General features: G+C 33.8%; 1 long non-coding RNA gene across 1 annotated transcript; it reads right to left on the reverse strand.

Annotated features, from left to right (window-relative positions):
- Positions 1-11,233: 11,233 nt before the first annotated feature.
- Positions 11,234-18,707, reverse strand: LOC144369027 (uncharacterized). Its single transcript, XR_013428442.1, has 2 exons — positions 18,320-18,707; positions 11,234-11,400 (listed from the first exon to the last, which is right to left on the reverse strand). It is a non-coding gene; the product is annotated as an uncharacterized LOC144369027 (long non-coding RNA).
- Between the last annotated feature and the right edge of the window lie 6,305 nt (positions 18,708-25,012).

Consider the following 25,012-nt stretch of genomic DNA (forward strand, 5'->3'; position numbering starts at 1 on the left):
GCCTGGACTCTCCTGCCATCTAGCACATCAGTTTTTTGTTTCTTTGTTTGTTTTTCTTAGAAGAGTTGGAGAGAAAGAAAGAGTTATATATTACCAATTATTTTGTATATCCTAATAACAGTGATTAAAAGTAATTGCAACACACACACACACACACACACACACACACACACAGCTTGAGACCTCCTTTGCACAATTTAAAAAGAAATATTTTACCAAGAATAATACAATGATTTCTCAGTTCTAAACCTTGTAATTTTTTGACATATAACTTCTAAAAACATTTTTTTCTACTTATTTATACTATCACATCTACTCTGAATCAAGTAACATTAGATTTTTTCTCTTCAAAATTTCAGGAATTCTGTCAGGGTCAGTGTTGCATACCTGTAATCCCAGAGGCTGGGAGGCTGAGGTAGGAGGATCATGAGTTCAAAGCCAGCCTCAGCCAAATCAAGGTGCCAAGCAACTCAGTGAGACCTTGTGTCTCCAGGGGACAAAATTGCAATATATGCAGACTAGGGGAGAAATAAAGAATATTCTCATGCTTCTGCTCCTTCCAATGCTTTATTCACTCAAATTATTCAATACAAATTTACTCTATGGGTTCTTAATCAAGAAAATGACAATCCTCTAATGCTAGGCACTGCAATAGACATAATCGATTCACAGCAAACAATTCTAGATTAATTCTAAGCACTGCAAACACACTTGATCATGACAGGCTAATGGCAGATATTCCCTCTGTGTGCTAAGTTCAAAAGTCTTAATCCTTAGGCTTTATGTCCAGCAGATGCACACTCACTCAGACCGTGGTGATCAGGTCCTGAACCAAGGCAGTCTTTTCCTTTCGTTGAGTGGATGACTGGTTGAGGAGAGGGTCATTGGGAGAAGTTGCTACTTTCTTTTTTTTTAATTTTTAATTTTTTTATTTGTTGTTCACAACATTACAAAGCTCTTGACATGTCATATTTCATACATTAGATTGAAGTGGGTTATGAACTCCCAATTTTTACCCCAAATACAGATTGCAAAATCACATCAGTTACACATCCACATTTTTACATAATGCCACATTAGTAACTGTTGTATTCTGCTACCTTTCCTATCCCCTACTATCCCCCTCCCCTCCCCTCCCATCTTCTCTCTCTACCCCATCTACTGTAATTCATTTCTCTCCTTGTTTATTTTCCCATTCCCCTCACAACCTCTTATATGTAATTTTGTATAGCAATGAGGGTCTCCCTTCATTTTCATGCAATTTCCCTTTTCTCTCCCTTTCCCTCCCATCTCATATCTCTGTTTAATGTTAATCTTTTCTTCCTGCTCTTCCTCCCTACTCTGTTCATAGTTGCTCTCATTATATCAAAGAAGACATTTGGTATTTGTTTTTTAGGGATTGGCTAGCTTCACTAAGCATAATCTGCTCTAGTGCCATCCATTTCCCTGCAAATTCCATGATTTTGTCATTTTTTAGTGCTGCGTAATACTCCATAGTGTATAAATGCCACATTTTTTTAATCCATTCATCTATTGAAGGGCATCTGGGTTGGTTCCACAGTCTAGCTATTGTGAATTGTGCTGCTATGAACATCGATGTGGCAGTATCCCTGTAGTATGCTCTTTTAAGGTCTTCAGGGAATAGTCCGAGAAGGGCAATAGCTGGGTCAAATGGTGGTTCCATTCCCAGCTTTCCCAGGAATCTCCATTCTGCTTTCCAAATTGGCCGCACCAATTTGCAAATTCCTTAATAGGACACCCATAGCACAAGAGTTAATAACAAGAATCAACAAATGGGACTTTTTTAAACTGAAAAGTTTTTTCTCAGCAAGAGAAACAATAAGAGAGGTAAACAGGGAGCCTCCATCATGGGAACAAATTTTTACTCCTCACACTTCAGATAGAGCCCTAATATCCAGAGTATACAAAAAACTCAAAAAATTAGACAATAAGATAACAAATAATCCAGTCAACAAATGGGCCAAGGACCTGAACAGACACTTCTCAGAGGAGGACATACAATCAATCAACAAGTACATGAAAAAATGCTCACCATCTCTAGCAGTCAGAGAAATGCAAATCAAAACCACCCTAAGATACCATCTCACTCCAGTAAGATTGGCAGCCAATATGAAGTCAAACAACAACAAGTGCTGGCGAGGATGTGGGGAAAAAAGTTGCCACTTTCATCAAGGTCCAGATGAGGTGGTAGAGTTTGAGAGCAGTGAGGATTATGCAGAGGATCAGGAAATGATGACAAATGACAGGATATCAGTCCAGGTCCTCATCAGGCTCTCTAGCTCAAGTGCATCCTTGTTTCCGCTGGCTGAATCCCTGTTCATTTGTTCTATTATTTATACTAAATTTGGGGGCTTTTTAAACCCCTCTTTCAACTCTTATCAGCTACCACTGAATCTCTCCATGACATTATTTACCCTGAGGTCTGAAACTTTTGGTCTGGTGGTCTCCACCCCTGATCTTCTCGCCTTTCCCTCTTATCAGGCAAGGACAGCCTGCCAGGAGCTTCACTCTCTTTAAAAGGGTGAGGGGAAGTAACTTGTTTGAGGCCTCTGTCATGTGTCTGGTGTGTTTTTAAAATGGAGTTGCTTAGGCTCAAGCCTAAGGCCATCCTCACACCCTATCTCTAAATAAAATACAAAATAGTGCTGGGGATGGGGATGTGGTTCAGTGGTTGAGTGCCCCTGAGTTTAATTCCCTGGTTTCCCCCACCTTCTCCTTCCCCCCAAAAATCCAGAAATTCTGCTCTTTGATTTTTTTTCTCTCCCCCATGCTTTCCACTTCTCCATTTCCAAGCTGGCTTTTCACAATTTTTTTTTTGATTCTTCTATTTATAGGACTTCTTGGCCACATTTGCTTGATTACTTTGTGTTTAAACTATTTCTAAAATATCTTCACTTGAATTTTCAATTGTATCATAGTTTTTTTTCCTTCTAACCTACCAATCCTTACAAATTGCCATCTGGATTAAATCAAAATCTGTTCTCTTTTCTCCATTTTAATTTGTATTAGATGACCTAATGGACATGAAGGGCACCCATAAAAAAAATAAATCCTCCTGTAATCCTCTTGTTGTCAGCTTTTCCCCATGAAGGCTAGCCCAGATATTAATTCTCTCAATACCTAAAGTTCAGCCAAGAGGGGCCAAGGGGGATATGAAAATTAAATGTAGGGACACTAGGAATTTAAAACTAAAAGTGTCTGTAATACAGAAATAATAACCTGGTTATCTAAAAATCTTATCTAAAGTTCTACTATACTCCAAGTCAGGAATAGAGAGCCTGACTTTCCTCTTTCTGATTGAAGTAAATATTTATACACTTTAAAGTTCACTTCATGGCTTTACTTTGATGAACATTAAATGTTCATTGCCTACGTGAAAATAATACACAATACAAAGAAAAAGAACTTACAAAAATAAATAAAGGTTAGCTATAAGTGACCGAATATATTCAAATTTTGGTGTTAGTGAATAGATAATTTATCACTAGACAAGTGTTCATCTACAATGAATTCCATCATAATTATGATACACCAATAAAAATATGGAAAAAAAACACAAAGACAAAGTGAATGTTTATAGCTGATCTATTTATTGTCAGTATAAACTAGAAAAATCTAATATGGCTTCTAGTAGGTAAATAAACTGTGGTACATCTATATCTTGGGTTACCACTCAGCAATAGAAATAAGTGAATTATTTATTTACAAAGCTGTGATTTTCCAGGAAATTATACTGGTTTGAAAAAACAAAAACAAAACAAATAAACAAACAAAAACACTCTAGTTCATAGTGTTTACATAATATATTTTTTTATTGTGTAACATGTTTTAAACACAAAATATGAAAATTCGTTTTTGAACAAATTGGTTTTTTTTTATTGGTTGTTCAAAACATTACAGAGCTCATAATATATCATCTTTCATACATTTGACTCAAGTGGGTTATGAACTCCCATTTTTACCCCAAATACAAATTGCAGAATCACATCGGTTACACATTCATATACAAATTGGTTTTTGATAGTGCTTATTCTTGTGGTGGTAGGGAGGTCAGAATGCAGAGGGAAGTAAGTGTGATTATAAAGCTATATGGTTTAGATATGAAATGTACCTCATGTGTGAGAAAATGTAAGAATTTTCAGAAGTGAAATTCTTATATTAGGAAAGGCATGACTTAATCAGTAGATTAATCCACTGATATGGGTTAACTGGGTGGTAACTGTAGACAGGTAGGGTGTGACTGAAGGAAGTAGATCACTTTAGGACATCTGATGAGCTGAGCTCTCTCTCTCTCTCTCTCTCTCTGCTTTCTGTCTGTCTTGAGCTGCTTTCCTCCACCACACCCCTCAGCTGTGATATTCTCCTTACCCCAGTCACAGAGCTACAGAATCATCTGTCTATGGGCTGAAATCTCTGAAACCAAGAGCCAAAAATAAACTTTTCCTCCTCTACATCATTCTTGTGAGGTCTTTTGGTCAGATTAATGAAAAGCTGACTAAAAAAAAGGGGCAACAAGAGGAATCTTTTTGATTAGGGTATTGTTCTATATCATAACTATGGTGCTACATGAACCTGCAGGCATAAAAAAATGTATAAAATTAAGTGCACGCTCTCTCTCTAAATATGTCTCATACGCACACTCTCTCTCATATACACAAATGAGTGCTAGTAAAATGCATAAAGTCTGAATAAAAAAGATATATATTTTAATGTCAAATTCATGATTATGTAATTGCACTATATTTTTTTTGCAATATGCTACCACAGTAAAATAACATTTCTTTTTATTATATCTTACAAGTTCCTATCATTCTACAGATATCTCAAAACAAAGAACTTAATTTTTTAAAATTGTATGGCTTTTTTCCCCTTCCGTTAATTTTTTCTTTAGGAATTATTATTAATTTTAGATCACCATCTGTCTTAATATGCTCTTTGTGTTATTATTTAATATATTTATACATCTTTTAAAGACATAAAATTTTACTGTGTATCTATGCCCCATTTTCTTTATTCATTTATTAAATTGGTGGACACTTTGGTTCCATAGTTTGGCTATTGTGAATCGTGCTGCTATACCATGGGTACATATAGTATGCTAAATTTAATTCTTTAGGATAAACACTAAAAAGTGGTAGCACTGGGTCATATAGTGGTTCCATTTCTAGTCTTTTGAGGAAACTCCATAATGATTTTCCTAGTAGTTAATAATTTACAATCCCACCAAAAGTATAAAGTGTTTCTTTTCCTCCACATTCTCTTCAGCATTTATTACTGTTTGTATTCTTGATAGCTGCCATTATAACTGGAGTGAAGTGAAATCTCAATGTAGTTTTGCTTTGCATTTTCCTTATTGCTAACAATTTTGAACACTTTTTAAAATAAACTTCTTGGCCATTTGTATTTCTTCTTTTAAGAAGTGTCCTGTGTATTTCAATTTTTCATTTATTAATTAGATAATTTATTTGTTTGGTTTAAAGTTTTTGGAGTTCTTTATGTATTCTAGATGTTAATCCTCTGTCAAAAGAGTAGCTAGCAGATTTTCTCCCATTTTCTGTATTTTCTCTCTTCACATTTCTGTTTCCTTTGCTGTTCAGAAGATTTTTATCAATTAATTCCATCCCATTATTTAATTCTTGATATTATTTCCTGAGCTTTAATAATCCTCTATTGAAGGATGTTGCCTGCACTTAAAAGTTAGAGTGTTGGTTCTATGTTTTTAATGATTTGCATAGTTTATAGTCTAATTATTAGGATTTGATCCATATTGAGATTATTTTTCTGCTGGCAGGGAGATAAGAGCCTAGTCTCATTCTCCTATATATGGATAACCAGTTTTCCCAGCACCAATTATTAAAAAGGCTATCTTTTCTCCAATGTGTGTTTTTGACACATTTCTCAAAGATCAGATGACTCCATCTGGTGGGTTTTTCTCCATGTCTTCTATTCTGTTTCATCTATGTAACTGTTTTATGCAAGTTAATAACATATTTTTTATTACTATTGCTCGGCAGTATCACTGAATTCAAGTATTGTGATACATTTTTACGCTATTGGTTTAGAAATGCTTTGGCATTTCTGGGTCTTTTATTCTTCCAAATGAGTTTTAGGACCCCTTTTTTCTAGTTCTGTGAAGGACATCATTGATATTTTGATAGGGATTGCATTGAACAAGTGTATTGCTTTTTGGTAATATAGCCATTTTAATAATAATAATTAAGCCTATTGAAGAACATGGGAGGTCTTTCCATCTTCTTGTGTCTTGTATTTCTTTCTTCAGTGTTATATATATATATATATATATATATATATATTATTTTTTTTTTATTTGAGAGATCCACCTCCTTGGTTAGACTTGTTCTTAGGAAAAGTTTTTATGCTGTTGGGAATGGGATTGTTTTCCCGTTTTCTTTCTTAGCAGATTCCTCATCCATATATAGAAAAGCTATTTATTTTTGTATGTTAATTTTGTATTATACTACTTTGATGAATGTGTTTATTAGCTTTAGTAGTCTTCTGGTGGATCTTCTAAGTATAGGATTATATCATCAGCAAACATAATAATTTGAATTTTTCCTTTCCTAGTTTTACTCCTCTAATTTCCTTCTCTTCCCTAACTGCTCTGACTAGAATCTTTATTACTATGCTGAAAAGAACACATGAGAATTAATGTCTTTGTCTTGTTCTAGGTTTTTAGAGGAACGGCTTTCTGTTTTCCCACATTTACTATGATACTGACTTTGGGTTTGTCATAAATAACACTTATGATGTTGAGGTAAGTTTTTTCTCACTAATTTCTTCAGTGATTTTATCATAAATAAGTACTAAATTTTGTCAAAAATTTTCTTTGCATCTATTGAAACACTATGTGATATTTGTCATAATTCTATTTATGTGGTGAATTACATTCATTAATTTATGAATGTTAAACCGTCCTTGCAACCCTGGAATAAAACCAACTTGATCATGATGTACAGTCTTTTTAATATGTGGTTGAATATTGTTTGTAATGTTTTATTAAGGACTTTGTATTAAGTTAATCAGGATATTGTATGTAATTTTCTTTCCTTGATGTATTTTTTTTTGGGGGGGGAAATAATAATGGGGATTGAACTCGGAGGCACTCAACCACTGAGCCACATCACCAGCCCTATTTTGTATTTTATTTAGAGACAGGGTCTCACTAAATTGCTTAGTGCCTCATTTTTGCTGAGTCTGGCTTTGAACTTGTGATCCTCCTGCCTCAGTTTCCCAAACCACTGGGATTATAGGGTGGGGTTTTTTGTTGTTTGTTTGTTTTTACTGCTTCTATTTCATTGCTAATTATTGCTCTGTTAAGATTTTTTTTAATCTCTTCTTGATTCAATGTTGGTAGGACATATGTGTGTAGAAATGTGTCCATTTCTTCTAGTTTTTTCAATTTATTTGAGTATATTTTCAAAATAGTACTTATTAATCCTCTGGATTTCTGATGTCATGGTGATTTCTCCTTTTTCATTTTAAATATTATTAATTTAAAAAAATATATATTAATTTGAGTCTTTTTTTTCTTTTGTTAATTTGGCTAAGGGTTATCAGTGCAAAGAACCAACTCTTTGTTTTGTTGATCATTTGTATTATATTTCATTGATTTTGGCCATGATTCTTATACTTCCTTTTTTCTAGTAATTTGTTAATTGGTTGTTTCTTGAATTTTCAGCACCTTGAGACTTCCCATCATCATTATGTTGTTTATGTGAGATATTTCTGATTTTCTTATGTAGTCAATCATAATTATAAATGTTCTTGTGAGAACCACCTTAATAGGGTCCTGAAGTTCTGATGTATTGTATCACTATTCTAAGAATTTTTTAGTTTCTCTACTCATTCATCATTTAAAAGTGTATTACCCAATATCCACATACTTATATTGTTGATATAGTTTTTTTCAGGGGGTATTGATTTATAGTTTCATTCCATTATGATTATTATGTGTAAGAAATCATATAATTTTTTATTTGCTAAGAATTGCTTTGTGGCATAAAGTATGGTCTGTTTTAGAGAAAGTTCAATGAGCAGCTAAAAATAAAAGTAATTCAGCTGTTTTTTGTTAAAGTATTTTACAGATGTCTGTTAACTTTATTATATTTAAACCACTTTTTAAGATCTGAAGATTTTTTTACTGAGTTTATGTTTAGATGGCCTACATGTGAGACTCTGTCTTTAGAATGGTGTACCCTATTTTTTATCTGATATTTCATCTATGTCAATATTTTTAGAGTCAGCTGCTGCTGAATTATGAACTTTAGGAGGTATCATGTTACCTTAATGTTTCTGATTTCTTCTGTTCCTGTGCTGAGTTTTATGTCTGCTGGATTGGATTTCCCTTCCATTCAGTCTTCTCTTGCCATAATGTTTCAAGAGATTAGATTATTGTGAATTTTTCAATATATTTCCAAGTTGGTTTTATAGTGTAATTTCCCTAATGGTTCTTTAGTGATGATTAGTTTATTTTGAAACAGTGTATATTGTATATTATATTATAGGGTTTGAGAATTTCACTTTCCCTGTCAAAAAGTGGAGTGAGTCCTCTTTAGAGACCTGGCAATTGTGTTGTACACTGTAGAATACTTGTGGTACACCCTTTGTGAAAGCTCTTCATCACTTAAAATCTCTCTATATTCTAAAGAAATGTGGATGTGGTCTATATTGAGACACCTCAATAATATTGTGTCCACAATTTTTGTATTAATTTTCTCTTTTTGTACTGTATGGACTCATATTCATGAGTAAGACCTGAGAGCCCTCTAGATATTTTTTTTTCTTTCTTTTTTCCAGGTCCTGGTCATTAGTTTGGAGATTTTTCCCTTTCATTTGCTTTGTATTATTGTTGAAATTTGAATGTGGGGCTGGGGATATGGCTCAAGTGGTAAAGCACTCGCCTGGCATGTGCAGGGCTCTGGGTTTGAACCTCAGCACCACATAAAAATAAAATAAAGATGTTGTGTCCACTGAAAACTAAAAAATAAATATTGAAAAATTTCTCTCTCTCTCTTTCTCTCTCTCTCTTAAAAAAAAGAACAAAATTTGAGTGTGTTTAATTTTTATGTGGAGCAATGTACTGTCTCTTGGCTAGACTGAGCTCAGCAGCAGAACTTCTACCCTGTGAGCTCATAGTATCCCAGTAGACTCCTAACACCTCACAAGAAAAGGAGAATTCAAACAGAAGAAACAATAAAAAGAAACAATGTACTGCTTTACAATAAGTACTTATTGCTTCCTATGACATATAAAACACTAGTAATGACAAAAAAAGGAATGGAGGTGTCAAAAAATGTGAAGCACAAAAATAATAAGTAACAATGAACTAGATCTAGCCTTAAGAAGTAGGTGTCAACTGTGCCATCCTCAGTACTAATAACTATAAAATGTGAATGGTGTTAGCAGCAAGTATGTAAACCATAGTTCATGAGCAGGGTCAAAACACAGTTCATTAAGATAAAGGAAAATGTATCACTAAAAAAGAAGTTTAGAATATTTAAAATGTAGGTACAGAGACAATAGAGTAGATGTAGCAAGTAATGATTATAGAGAATGAGGAGAAAAAGTAAATAAAATTAACAAAATAAGTAAAAAGAGCACAAGAAAATTTGACTACTTAGAGGAAGAAGAAAGGAGAAAAAGAGAAAAATGAAAAACAGAAACAGAGCAAATAAAAGCCAATATAAACAAACCAAAAAACACTAGTGCACAAAGGACAGGACATGGAAAATAATAAACACTAAAAATGAGAAAAAGAGAAGCATATATGTGTATATATCCATGAACCAATCAGCACAGAAAGAACACTAATTTTAGAAGAAAATGGGAAAAAAAAATTCTTACTGAAAATCAAAGAATTGCCTTTATTCAGACGGTCAAAACTGTGGACAAGGATGGATGATCATGGCCTATGCCGGACCATCCTTGATATTTCTTCTTGATCTATGTACCCCTTAGCAAGAACAAGGGATGTAAATTGTAAACCTCCCTCTTTTTGCATTGTTCCCCAGGCTGCCAGGTGTAGTGGCCTAAAACTGAATCTCACTGAATTAGCTTTTATCTTCCCTTCTCATTATATAAGGTAGGACAGAAGAGAGAGGTACTGTCAGTTGTAGTTTTGTCCAGACTCTAGGGTTGGGGACTATTGCAGATTTCTAAATGGGAAATTCCAGCAACTAGCATTTAGCTCTAATTGGGCCTTTGGTCCTGTAATAGTCAAGGTTCTCTAGAGAAACAAAATGAACAGGATACATATAGATCATATATATGATTATGAAAAGAGATATGTTAGATTGGCTTATATAACCAGAAGCTACATAGTCCCACAATGGCTGTCTGCAGGCTGGAGAGCTGGAGGAACCTATGGCTACACAGTCAAAGATGCTCAAGGCTCAGAATAAGAGAAATCAGTGATGCTACACCAGTTCAAGACCAAAGGGTTCTGGAAACTCTTTGGAGAATCACTGGCAAAATCTACTTTGGATGAGTGAAATAGCTGCAGTCTGATGTCCTCAGGCAATTGCAACAGCTATCAATAATCCATTCAATAAGAATCAAGCTTGCATCTGCTACTACTTTCTTGTTTTTCCAATTTTTGTTCAATCCAAACCCTCAACCTATTGGACAGTGTTGCCCAAACTTAGGTGGCTCTCTGCTTTGGTTTGTTATTCTACATGCCAATCATTCCTAGAAATATCCTCATTGACACACACAGAAGCCTCTTAATCTTAGGCATCTCTGAATCTAACCAAGTTGACAATTCAGATTAACGATTATACGTATTTTGTGAGTAGTATTAGCCCTGGAAAGAATAGATCAATTCACCACTAGGGCTAGGTAGATGCTGATTTGTGCTGTAAGCCTCTATCTCAGAAGCTTCCCGAGAATCTCTTACTACAAGGGAGCCAATCCTCCACAGGTATCGTATACTTCACCACTCTTAAGTCTGCCCTTCCCATGCTCATTCCCTGAGTGTAATCAATCCTACCTGTTCAGTTTCCTGACAATCTTAGGCTGGTCATAGGACCCACCAGACTAAGGAAAAGCTAGTTGCACTCCATTTTGTATCTCTTACTCCATTTTTTATCCCCCTGCATACAATCTTCTCTTTACCTGTCTCAATCATGTTCTGCTAGGTATGTTATGCTCAAATTTGGGACCCTCAAAAGACCACTGGAGACCAAGATCAATATAAGCAGCAAAGAGGCATTTATTGTGAGCTAGCTTGGTCCTCTGTGTGCACACAGCAACTAGTGACGCTGAGAGGCCCAGGCCCAGGGTTTGCAGCACTTTTATTCACTCTTGGGGAAGGCAGAGACTCCACATACATCATAGCATCTCTTAGCAAATCATCACACACTGCGGGAAAATCATAAAACAACTTTAAAACATGATTAGCACATTCACTGGAGGGAACAAATTGGGTAGGGGTGATTGGTTAGTACAAGACGGGGATTCCTTTGAACTGATTGGTTTAAGCCAAGAGAGGAGTACATGCTGAACTACATGGTTTTCCAACATGTTATCAACCACCATAAACTATGGGGAGGGTCATCTGGCATCCCAGGTATTTTCCCGGTCTCTTGCTGATTGATGGCTGCTAGGAGGTTGCTATGGGTCCCCACCTAGCCTGACAGAGTCAGGGACACCTGGCGCACCAAATCTCTCCTGTTATTTGTAGATAAACAACTCAGCAGGGTGGGTAAGTGCCTAGGAGTGCTCTGTGGGTCTTTCCAAGGACAAGGGTCATGCCCCCTTCCTTGGACAGGCTTTGCTCTGGGGTAGAAGCTGGCTTTTCAGGTACACCCTAAGCCACACAATATGCTCTTGCTGGGACAGTATGACAATGTTGTCTATAATCTTCCAGGTTCCCGCATATGTCTCCCTGCCTCAGCTTTTCACTTTCCAGTTGACAAACACAGAGCACTTTTTTTTTGGGGGGGGGAAGGGACTGGGTACCAGGGATTAAACTCAGGAGTGCTTGACCACCAAGCCACATCCCCAGCCCTATTTTTTATTTTATTTAGAAACAGGGTCTCAGTGAGTTGCTAAACACCTCGCCCTTACTGAGGCTGGCTTTGGACTCCAAAACTACTTCTTCAGCCTCCTGAACAACTGGAATTACAGGTATGTGCCACCCCACTGGGCTCAAACACCAAGTTGCTGTGCAGGCTTGGTTTTCAGCTAAGTTTAGACTATTGTTCTGTTCTACCAGTTTTTCCATGCCAAAGTTAAGGATGATAAAATTATTTAACATTTTTTAGAAGACTGTGTAAGATTTATTGGGAGTAGGTGGGGGAAACACCATGAACTCCCTGTAATTTCTTCTAGGCCCTCCCTCCAATATGTCCCCTAGCTCTCTCTCCTAGTTTATGACACATCTATGTTTGTGTTATTCCTTTGCTCTATGGTAAACTGGCACAGCTGCCACTTGTGCCACAACCAGCTTGACTCCAATGTGCTCTTGTTCTTGGATGCACCAGAATTTCTGAGTCTCTAAGCACCTCTGACTGTCCAGTGTCAAACTTCAATGAATTCCCTCTTTCACCCATGTTGCTGTGAGGCAGTATTTCCACTGCTTGAATCCCAAGCCACAGCGCAACTGGAAAGTCAGCCTTCCTCTAATGCACTCTCTTGAATCTGCCTCATATAGCTGTCTTTGTGGGAGAATAAGTTTTCATTTTTCTGGAATAAATGTGAGACAGTGCAAATACTGAATGACATGTCAATGACAGGCTTAATATAAGAAACTGCCAAAATGTTTTCCAGAGTGAGTGTACCATGTTCATACTAAAAGCAACGTGTGAGTGAGCTAATTTCCCACATCCTCACCAATATTTGTCCTTGCAGTTTTAATTTGAAGATCCCAAAGATTACTTACTTACAAACTCTCTTTGATAAAATGTCTAATTATTTTGCAATTAGATTTTATTCTTTTTCCCTTCTTTGTTTTCAGAGCTATGTTTTCTACATGTTATTATATTGTTTATAATGTGATTTTCAAATATTTGATTTGCAGTCTGTAGTTAGATTTTTTATCTTCTTTGTGGAGTCCTTTCCGAAGTATTTTTTTTATGTCAGGTTGAATTTATCAATATTTATTTTTTATAGATGGTGAACTTAGTGTCACCATCTATAAAAAAGAGAACCAACTTATTCAGGACCTTGAGGTAAAACTAATGAATTTAGACTTGGAAATATTAAGTAGATAAAAGAAGAATAGGAGTTTGTTTTCTTTACTTTAGAGCTTTTGAAATTTATTTTGTATCACATACACACAAACTTTTTTTAACTGAAAATTTACATGAGACTGCACTATAATAAACAGATAGAAGTAAGATGCTGATTAAAGTAGAAACAAGGCTCAAGCTCCTGTGTTTTTGAGCTTTTTATTGTTTCTCTGCTACACCTGATGCTGGAATTTCTCCAGAGAAACATCTTCTTAAGATGCAAAAATATCCTACTTCACATCATAAGCCACTTCAGAATCTGGGTTCCTAATCCAGAGTATTCAATTACTATTTTGTTTTCTCGGTTTTTACTTTTATAAGAAATATTTAAAAGATACATTAGTAAACTGATATCAGAAAAAAGTTAAGGAAAATATAATTCTTTAGCTTTTTTTTTTTTTAGCAGATTATGTAAGAGTTATTGGGAGTAGGTTGGGAAACACAATTAACTCCCTGTAATTCTTCCAGTCCCTCCCTCCCGTGTGTCTCCTAGCTCCCTCTCCTGGTTTATATCACATCATTTTGACACATCTATGTAGTTATAAAAGATCTATGTGCCACCCCTTCAAATTCTATGCTTTGGGGGAGAAAAAACTAATCCTTTTAATTTATCTAGCACTGGAGCTGGTGATTGAAATGGATAAATATTTAATAAATAAATAATATTAGTAAAATATGTACTTTAAGATCTGAGGTTTTCAGTGAATTAGTAAATTTCTTTAAAGTCTCTGATACCTAAAAGGTACTTTACTCTTTGCTAAAAATATTCTTTGCCTGAATATACATCATAAGATATGAGGTTATTTTACAATGCTTTTGGAATAGGACTTGTGACACCTTGGACAAGACCAATAAAGCTGGAAGGCAGCAAAAGAGTTTTCAGCAAAATCCTTTAGAGCTCTCTGCATCTCTCAGTTTGTATTTGATACCTAGAGAATTACTATATTTGCTTGGCCCTTGCCCTTTTTTTCATAACTTGGGTTCCTCTTTGCAATGATTTTCAGGAATTCCCCATGAGACTGACCACAAATGACTACTTTGGCAACCAAGAGTTGCTCTCTGGGTGACAGTTTAGTTAAAGTCAGCTGCTGAGGTCCAGCCCCCATGGGGGAGGCGGGGCACAGAGTGAGGGTCCATGGGGTCCTGAAAGAGGAGTGGCATCAGAAGAGTTGGGATGACAGGTTGCAAGTTAGAAACCTCCAGAAGACATCTCTCTGCCCCTAGAGGGACTTTTATTTTTATACCTTTTTTACAGGTGTTTTTTCAAGTAGCTAATGGATTGCTTCAAAGCCCAAAACTTTTTTGATTTACATAATTTTCAAGAATTACAATCTTTTCTGACATACATTGATTACCTAAGATATTGAGTACATTGTTCAAAATATTTTTCTGTAACCTTATACAATCATGTTTAAGCTTTTACATTTTTGTGTAAATCACTAGGTTCTAAGTGATGCAACTAGATTACTTGACTACTGACCTATTATTATTCACTTCTAACTTTAAAGCATACCAGGTTTCATTAACCTTTAACTTTAAATCATACTTATGATTATTGGTAAGCTTTCTTACTTCTAAACTAAAATCCAAGTAAAACACACTTAAAGTAGTGAAAGTCTATTGTTTAAAAGCCTACTATTCTGAAATGCCTCTAAAATATATCTATGTTAGTTTTACATTATCCTATTTTTAATTTCCAAAGTAATTTTCTTTTTTCATATTTAACTGCTTTCTTAAAGAACTACTTTGATCCAATTCTTATGTCTTTGTAATCTTTAACTAAAGGGTGGGCTTTACACCTCAACTCATTTGTCATTTATATTAACTACGTGTTTTCCATTTTCATCAGAAGTTTCTGCATAAAGCAAAGGAGGGTCTATTGGTTGGGGAACATATTTTTATTAGTCTCTTGTCCTTGAGGGGATACTACAAGCTACATATGGTGGTCCTTGTACGGTTGGCACAGCAATTGTTTCTCTGTAGCTGGGCTATTGTATTGTAAATTGAGGCTTTAGGATGGGATTGGGTGGGTTAGTGTAAATTGTTAACCATGGGATAAATATTTCTTGTTTAAGCTTGAGGAATAACACCATTGTTTGTATCCTGAGAGACACTGAAAGGCACCTCAAGACATGTCTCAATTGCATCCTTAGTCTCATTCTGGGAATTTTCCTACAATCTCAGACAATACAAACTTTTATTATTGATTGGCATGTGTCCTGTTATCCATATCATGAGTATCATAAACAAAACACTTAACATTTCTAATGGTTCCTGTTTCCAGATGGTGTGGCCTTGCTGCAGCATCCCCCATGCTGTGACCCTGTCAGACATCAGGTGCAGAAACACTTTTACCAGTCAGCTCTCATATTACCCTGATTGATTTAACTCTTGTAGATTTTAAGCCAACTTGGAAGGCAGGGCAGCTAAATGGTTGCTTAAAACTTCAATTTATGGATACTTAATCAAATCTGGAAATAACACATGATGGGTAAAGTCTTATCTTTAATATGCCCTCCTCTTAAAGGCACTCAGTTTTTAAAAGTAACACAAAAGTAATCTGGGTTAATAGATGTTTTGATAAATAAGCATTGAACAGATAATTAATAAGGTCTGTTTAAAAATGTGTGAAATTATGAGCCCATCTTTGTCTAACTTGAATTAATAGTATTTTGACCAAAGTATGTTACAATTTTAGAAAACAAGAAGAAGGTTTGTATAGTTGTAAATATAGCAAATATTCATTTAATATCTGTTAGCTAAGCACTAATTCAGCCCCTACTGATGTCTGTAATGAAGATTCTATGCTCATGTTTTTTACATTCTAGATGAGCAGGATAGAAAATAAACCATAAAAAAAATTGAAGATGAAAATGTCAGATACAAAGAAAAATCAACATGTTATATATTAGCTGTTCAAACAGATAATAATTAAGACAGCAATTCAGTATAGGGAGATACCACTTTGGCCAAACTTAGCATCATTTGGAAAGAAAATATTAGAAAAGTGAAGTATGTTATCTGGGATTTTGAAAATGGAAAGTGAAACCTAACATAGCAGAGTTCTTCAGGTTGAGAGGTGCCTGAGTACTAGGTTCACATCACCATTCCTCCATATAAAAAATAGTCTAGTGTTTAAACTGGTTGGAGTTGGGTTAATAGCAAGGGTGGTAAGGAAATGGAATCCTCTAAGAATTTTATAAGAATGAGACACATAATCTTCAGAAACAAAAAAGTCATACAGCTTCAGAAATTCATAAGCCAGTTTAGGAAATGACAAGACCATGGGTTAGGAATTGAGAAGATGCCTGTTGAGATAAATAAGTAGCAAATACTTAAGAACTGAAGAATTGATAGTATCTGTCCAACTCTAAATCCTAGACACCAGTAAAAATTACTTGATATTACATTTTTGTAGTGGGAAATAAAAACTTGATTATAAGATTATCAAAATTTTTCAAAATGCCAAGATAATTTTGTAACTCTTTAAAAAGTGTAGAATAAAATGTAATAATTACCTAGCTCTTTCAAAGTATATGTGAGAAAGGTTTCTACAATATTCTTCAAATTTTTGCTAATGTTATCTCCTATAATCCCAATACATAAGAAAGTACAGGGCTCACACAGAAGTCAAAGTGGATATATTTTGCCCAGTGTATGATATTTATTAGTGCAAAGAGGACATAAAATGTACTTTTGTATATTTCTAATTTCCCAGCATGCCCTGAAATTCACTCACAAATGATACTAGCATTTTATTTTTTGAAAAATCTCTTTAGTTTTACTTGGCAAATTAAGTTATTTTAAGTCATTACATGATATTGAAATATTTTTACTCAATATTGAAATATTTCTATTCAATATTAGAATTAATTAAGTGCATTCTAAAATCAGATTTTAGCTTTAATTTCTATGTGATTTTAATTACTTATAATTTTACAAAATATCATTTGACTTAATATTACTGTCATACTACATAGTATGAATAAAATTCCATAATCTTAGTCAGAAATTTTATCTTTTATAAAGACAATTCCAGTCTCATTTCTTTTTCTTTGCCAAGGGTTAGATTTTCATTTGATAAAATAAGGTACTCCAAAAGGTACTGAAGCAATGTAAAAATTATTCAGACTTTATGAGCTTAACAAAACCCATGTTTTTTCAACCTGCTCTTAAATGTTAATATTTCATTGTTTTGTATTATTTTTTAATTATCAAATAAAATTCAGTGAAAAGTTTCTTACACTTTTTATTGAGTAGCATCTTAATAAATAATCTTAGGGTTCAAGTCAATAAACTAAAGGAATTCACACCAGGGTTTCAGGCTCTTTTTTCTTCATTACACTTCTGTAATTTTCAATGTAATATAAATTGTCTGGGGTTATTATTCAAATTGTGGATTCATTTACACATACTACTTTCAGATATCCTTAATTAATGTTAAACCAGGAAACTCCATTGAACCAACTCCTCAAGTGATCCTGAAGCCAAGACCATTTTGATAAACACCTTGTCAAGACTTCCTCTCTATAATCTGACATTAGGAGAATTTCACTTGCTTTTTTGGCCCTGTGCAATTTAATTTACTGTAAATCAACATTGGCCAATTCTATAATTATTTCAAAATTTAAATCCAGAGTATTCTTCAGGAAAAAAAACAGTTTTAAATAAAATAGGCTTAAAATTATTTCCTATGACTATAATAAATATATTCCTACTGATTTCAAAGCAAATAACATGAGGCTTAGTAATGACCAGTCAGGGTGCCTTTTGTATAATGTTAAGCCAATATATAGCACAGATATTTACCACATTGTTAATAAATCATTTTGGCCACATTTCAACCTTGAAAAACCATCACTCATCTCTGAATCATGCTGTGATGTCTTGTCTAATTAAACCAATTTAAAATATGCAAGTGGTTTTTTACGGATGTTAGATTTGTGAGAAATGTAGCTTTTTGTGAGAAATATACATAATCTTCTATAGTTTAATATATATGATTTCTAATCTTCCAAATAAAACATCATGTGAAAAAGCAAACTTACCTCTGAAAGACATGGCAGTAGACAGAATTCATATATTTTTAAGAATGCTCTCAAATCCTGGATATCTAGCTTTAGGTAGTATGCCTTCTATTTTTTGCATGGCTTATTTTTAGTAACTCCTGCCCTACTTATCATTTTGAATGAATGCACAGATGCTTCTGGCTCCTGTTTAGGGTACTGGTGTCGTGTTGGAGCCCAGGCACACTTCTCAGTAGTGGAACACCCATTTTTGCTCTGCTAGCCCTGTTCTAGGACACCCTATTCTTCACACCACTCAGATGCTATGAGAAGTTTGATTCCTGGTAATGATTTTCTATAATCATGATAATACTTCTTCAGCTTAGTTTTGTTGTCTCCCAGGATACTAAGCATGGTGCATAGTCTCTCATAATATGATTTTCAGAAGTCCTAGATGACAGAGAGAATAGAATTATATGTTGTAATGGATTCATAGAGTAAAGACGTTCTCATTAAGCATCAATTCATATGGTTTAAAATTCTGCCAAGCTGGGAATTCTGCCATGTCTTTTTGTGTGGTTGAGGAATTCACAGATATATTTATACCAAATTTGGCAGTCAGTCTGACCATTACATTGCCTGTACTTACAGCAGGATCTGGCAGAGGCAGACACTCCATAAATATGTAAGAAGTAATTTAAATATTCATTGATTTCAAGAATCTATTATTATAGACTCTGGAAGAAAAGCAATAGAATTAGAATGTACAGAAGAGTTGAAAATCTACCAACAAGCTAAATCTAGATCTAGTCCTTCAACAAATATTTGTGACACTTGAGATTTGATTACTAAATTTTTGAAGTACAAAGTGAGTATTATTTGGGCTCAAAAAGATAAACTGGTATATTAAATTGACAGATTTCCTTGATGGCACGCCAGAAAAATAAACAACTCACTCTGCCTATTTTCCCTAGGAATTTAAAAACTCCTTGGTGGTAAATAAAATATAACAATTTTCTTGGTAATCCACATAGATTTTTCTGCATAAAATTACAAATGTATATTCTGATACATATCAGAAGAAATGGAGTCTGTGTTGGAAAATGATGATTCTAAAAGATGTACTGAAGGCCTCTTAATTGAAAGCTTAAAATTTAACTTGTGAAGCATTCAGGGCCAGAGAATGCAAAGCTCATAAATAGCCCGAAAAACCCAGGTTACTTCACATGTCTCTAAGTGCAGGTGTTTGATGTCATACACAAACACACACACCCACACACACACACACAGAGACGCATGGTGGATTTGTGGTATCAAAACTAAGAAAATAACACCATAAGTAAGAAAATAAGATTGTATTCCTTCTTCATCACTTTGTTACTTCTTGCAACAAAAAGGAAATAGAAAATGTTAGAGAATAAAAAGGTTACACAAGTGCCTAATGTTTACCTAATTGGCAAAGAACAACATAGCATTGGAGAGGAGAAACCTCTGCAGTCAAATGTTACACAACCAGAGAACTCTGGGCAATGTTTTTTTGTGAGATGAATATATACATACTCATACCCTACCTTCTCACAAACACAAAATTACACCCTGCAAAGAGCCAACATATCAGACCGATGGGAAACCAAGATTTATTGGCAGTTAAAAAAGGATTCAAGAAAAGATCAGAGTAACATCCACTGAAAGAATATCTTTTAGGTTCCGACTTAATCAGACACTAAATCCACAGTTCTCCTTTTGTGCTTGAAATGTGTTGGATTTAAATCACAAGCATTTAACCCATATTTTAAAAATTAATTTTCTGGGTACTGTAATAATTAGAGGAGCTAATAGAGTGAGAATTTTTATTTCATTCTTTTTTTCTTTCCTCCAGTTTATTTATTTATTTATTTAGAACCCAGAGGCCTTTGCTTTACCACTGAGCTACATCCTCAGCCCACTTTATTTTTTATTTTAAAAAGGGTCTCACTAAGTTGCCTTTGAGCCTTCTTATGTTGCTGAGGGTGACCTCAAACTTGTGATCTTCCTGATTCTGAGCCACTGAGATTAGAGGTATGGGCTACTACACCCAGCTGAGAATTTTTGTAAACATCAAACTCTATCATGGGAAGAAGATGATGAAGGAAAAAACCTGAAAGGGGGAGGAATATACCAAGCACATTTTGCTTTATTCACCTGTTGACAAAGAAACATTTCTCATTGGCTGGCGGTCTGTAAGATCTATGTAAACAGTAGACTATCTTAGAAATATTGATTAGTGGACAATTATTTTAAAGCCCATACAGTAAGCAAAACACTGAAGTATTTAAAATAACAATATTTAAAATAACAATATTACTGATGATGATGATGATGATGATAATTAAAAATTTGAAAAAGGAGAAATTTTCAGTAGGTTTTGATTATACAAATAAACAAAGACAAAAAAAAATCTCAGTTCTAGGTTGTGTTCCATAAAACCCAACTAAGTCAAATTTAAATACCGGTTTTTTTAAAGAAAATTAAAACATATTACAATAGCATGAAAATTTTTTGTACAAATAGCTATTGTGAGAGGAGTACCTAAGCAAAAATTTTATTTTTAAGTTCAGTCAAAACTAAGGTATAGGGATGGATATATTCCATAATCCAGGAGACGTCATAAAGCTTTATTTTATATTTATAAGGATTTAATTTTCTATCAGTCAGTAACAACAGGTTCTTAGGAAAAATATAATTCCAAGGTGAAAAATAAATTCACTCTATTTTCTTACAATTTTAAAGTCAATTTTTTCTTATTGTGTCTCCTCCTATGGAAAACAAGTCATTATCATCTACTTAGTTTACTATGTCTGAATTTAATTGTGTGTCAAAATGTACACATATTAAGTTGGAAGAGATTTTAGAATTATTCTGTCCCAATGATTCCTCAGACCATTTAAAGTCTTTCAGATCAGAGAACAGGAGAAACACAATAAGGCTCAGACTTTCATACCAAAATTCTCAGTGAGTACAGAGTACAAAGGTCTTCTCCAATGATACAATCTCCATTATTGCCTATCGTGCTTCTACAGTAATGCTGTACCTCTATTATCCAATTTCAGAATCATCTAAGCAACTACTTACAAAGATACTTAACAAGTTCTTTCCAGTTGCTAATAATCCTTTTCATGGAACTGCTTCTTTCCACCATCATAAAGTTCCCATACTTGCCACTCCATTCTAGTTCACTTTAAAGTAATTTATCACTTTCCTATACTTAATGTTCCTTCAATCTATTTGGTAGTTCCACTGTAGAGTAATCGAAAATATTTTTCAATACATTTATTTTATTTACTTATTTTTATGTGGTGCTGAGGATCAAACCCAGGGCCTCGCATTTGCTAGGCAAGCGCTCTACTGCTAAGCCACAACCCCAGCCCAGTAATCTAAAATACTATAGAAATATAATGTGTTGGGGATAGGTGTTCAATGTTTCAGTCAATTTTAGGGTGACTTGATTCTTTGAATATCTATGTCTATTTATGTATCTTTTACATATTACATATCTATCTCAATCTTTAATCTATATTTAATAAAAATTTGAATATTTTTGCCAGATTATATTAGACTTCAAAAAAAATTTTCAAAGAATCCATACAAACCTCAACAATTCATCAGGGGTGCACAATGTTTAGGTAGTTTAATATCTAGGAGAAAAGAAAATAATAAAATATTGTTTTTACTTATCTATAAAAACAAAAACTATAGTTTATTTAAGAAAGACATCAGCATGATCCATGTAAATAAAATGTAAATTTTCACTGAGTACTGTTTGTTAATTCTTAGTGCTAGTGATGTTCTAAACACTCATCAAAGATTCAATATTGAACAAAAGAAACCATTGGACCAACATTGGCATAGAGGGAAAATTCAAAAATAAATAGAAAATGTAGCTTCTGGCAGTGGTAACTACTATGAGGGAAAAAAAAAATGAAACAATGGACAAAGGTAAACATGAAAATTCTGGGACAGAAGGAGGTTAAGAAAATTCCTCTTAGATCAAGATATTGATTTTAGCAGGGGACCTGCCAGTAAATACAACCAGGGCTCCTAGGAGAAAAACACTACTAAAAGGAAGATAGCCAGTGTGATCAGCCCTGAAACCCGTGACGGAACAGTAACAAATTAGATAAAATAAATGAAGAGCTATGAAGTATTCCACCAAGTATTGTAAAACAATGGTGTTTATAAAATCAAAGCACATGCTTTTCACAGTGAAATTCATAAGTATCTTTTACTGCCCTTTTCCTTGGCCACTCAAAAATAAAATCTTGCCAAAGGAATATAAATTGAGAGAAACAAAAACATTGGTAAAATGGGGAAGATACTTTTCAGAATTCTTGAGCTATTATGGTCAATATTATTACAAAAATACTATAAGCAAAGCAATCATGTTGACAATGGAATAGACCTGAATGAAAAGAATTAAAATGATAACAACTGCATATAATTTAATTTAGGTGGCGTCACATATTAGTGTGGAATAACAACATATTTTTTTTCTGAGAAGATTGGATCATTATTTAAGAAAAATGGATGAATTGGTACCTCTTTTCACACATTGAAACAAAATTAATTCCATCAGAATTAGAAAGTTAAGTATTAAAAATAAAACCATAAAATAATTGTAGAAATAATGATGAGAGCTCAATTAATAACTTTTAGAAGTGAATAATATCCTAAAACATCTACAAGTGATATATGGAGATTAAAATACAAATGTAAAACTAAGAAGAATATTTATACTTTTGACAGAGTGGGTAACAAAAGCCTTAGTAAACCTTGGTATGTAGGGGTGTCTTACAATTCACTATCAAAAGATGCAAAAGAAAAACAAGATGTCTTCACAGAAAAAAAATGCAAAGTGTAATCCTAGTCACAAACAGAATTCTATTTACCAAAATTCATCTGGAAGAAATATTAAATTGCCACAGTCTGGCTGCAGCAAAATAACCGGGGGGTGACGAACAACTTGTGTACGTTGATACAGCAGGAGTGGAAGCCGTTTATTGTAGGAAAACAGAGGTATTTATACATTTTACACAGCTTATCTTAATTAGCATAAACTAGATACATCAGTCAACCAATAAGGAATCTCCACACTTAATGGCTGGCTTTTGCTACTTCACAAACCACTCCCTCTGGCATTTTGCCAGGCGCCATCCAGACTTGTTTACAGACTCTAACATTAAATTAATTAAGATACAAATTACATTTTTAGAAACTTTTAAAGTCTTTCTCTATATGTGTATATATGTTATTGTTATAAATGTTATATATAGATTGTTATTGTTGTCTGTTATTTGTAAGTGAATGGTGAATTCCATAAACTGATATTGATAATATTAGTTGGTGTAAATTCTCTGTAGATCAATTTAGCTCTCTACGTATAATGGATGCTTTGAACATTCCTCTTCTGCCTCAAAAAAAACTTCTGGGAATTTACCTTAAGAAGATTACAAGGAATATTTAGATGTATAAAAATGTGAGGTCATTGCTGAATTATTTAAAACATGAATGTCAATATGAAAGTATTGTGTAAATTATAGTTTAAATATGAAGGGCTATTGTGAAAACAATAAAATGATACTTTGGTTAAATAATAGGATGGAAGTTTACTGTATATTAAAATGTGTATTTACAGTTTCAATTAATTTTTAGAAGAGAATGTTCTTTATTTCCATGTTCTTAATGAAAAAGATAGGTAAATATTTTTTCACAAATCACCTAGGCAAAAGATTATGAAGTCTTGATTGCACTATAACTTAAGTACACATTCATAAATTCACACTTCTATTTCTCATAAGAGCATTTCATTAAAAAAATAAAACTTAGAACACAGTAATGGAAAATGAAATTATGTTATTTGCTGGTAAATGAATAGAACTGCAAAACATCATGCTAAGTATAATAAGCCAGACTCATTAAGTTAAGGGTCAGATGTTATCTCTCTTATATAGACACTAGAGAAGAAAATGGAACTTAAAAAGTGGATATCATGAAAATAGAAGGGAGATAAATAGAGTAGAGGTAGGGGAACAAGGGGGAGGGAAAAGGGAGAACTGGGGAATAAAATCAACCAGATTATGCTATATGAATGTATGAATATATTAAATTAAATCCCACTTTCATGTATAACTATAATGCATCAATGAAAAGATATACATAAATAGAAGAAGGATGACCCGAAGAGTAGAGAAAGAGAATCAGGGTCAGGGAGAGGAAGAGAGGAAAAAGACAGGTACCCAGGAAATAAATGGAGAAAATTATGTGCATATATGAATAAATCACAATGAACCTCACTATCATATGTAATTTTATAGCATAATTAAAACATAAAAAACACTAGTTTATATAGAGTAAAATGTGTTATGGGTCCATGACTTTATGCCATATTTATGTGTTTAGTGTGTGCATCTCATACATAACCACACTCAAAACATTATTACACCTTTTTTATGTGTACATCTGTGTATTATATATTGAAGGAATAGTGATTAAAATAAGGGTATAATGATTGTATATAGGTGATTTTCTTCTTCTTTTAAAAGCAGCTCAACTTAAAATTGTAAAATTTTCAAGATATTATAAAAAATGCAAAACATTAATTGCTTACCTACATAAATATATTTTACCAGGCTTCATTATATATTGGGATAAAATATGGCTTATGTTGCTTAAGATTCTCAGGGATAGACTTACTTTTGC

The sequence above is a fragment of the Ictidomys tridecemlineatus genome, chromosome 12, assembly GCF_052094955.1.
Source record: "Ictidomys tridecemlineatus isolate mIctTri1 chromosome 12, mIctTri1.hap1, whole genome shotgun sequence".
Classification (NCBI taxonomy): domain Eukaryota; kingdom Metazoa; phylum Chordata; class Mammalia; order Rodentia; family Sciuridae; genus Ictidomys; species Ictidomys tridecemlineatus.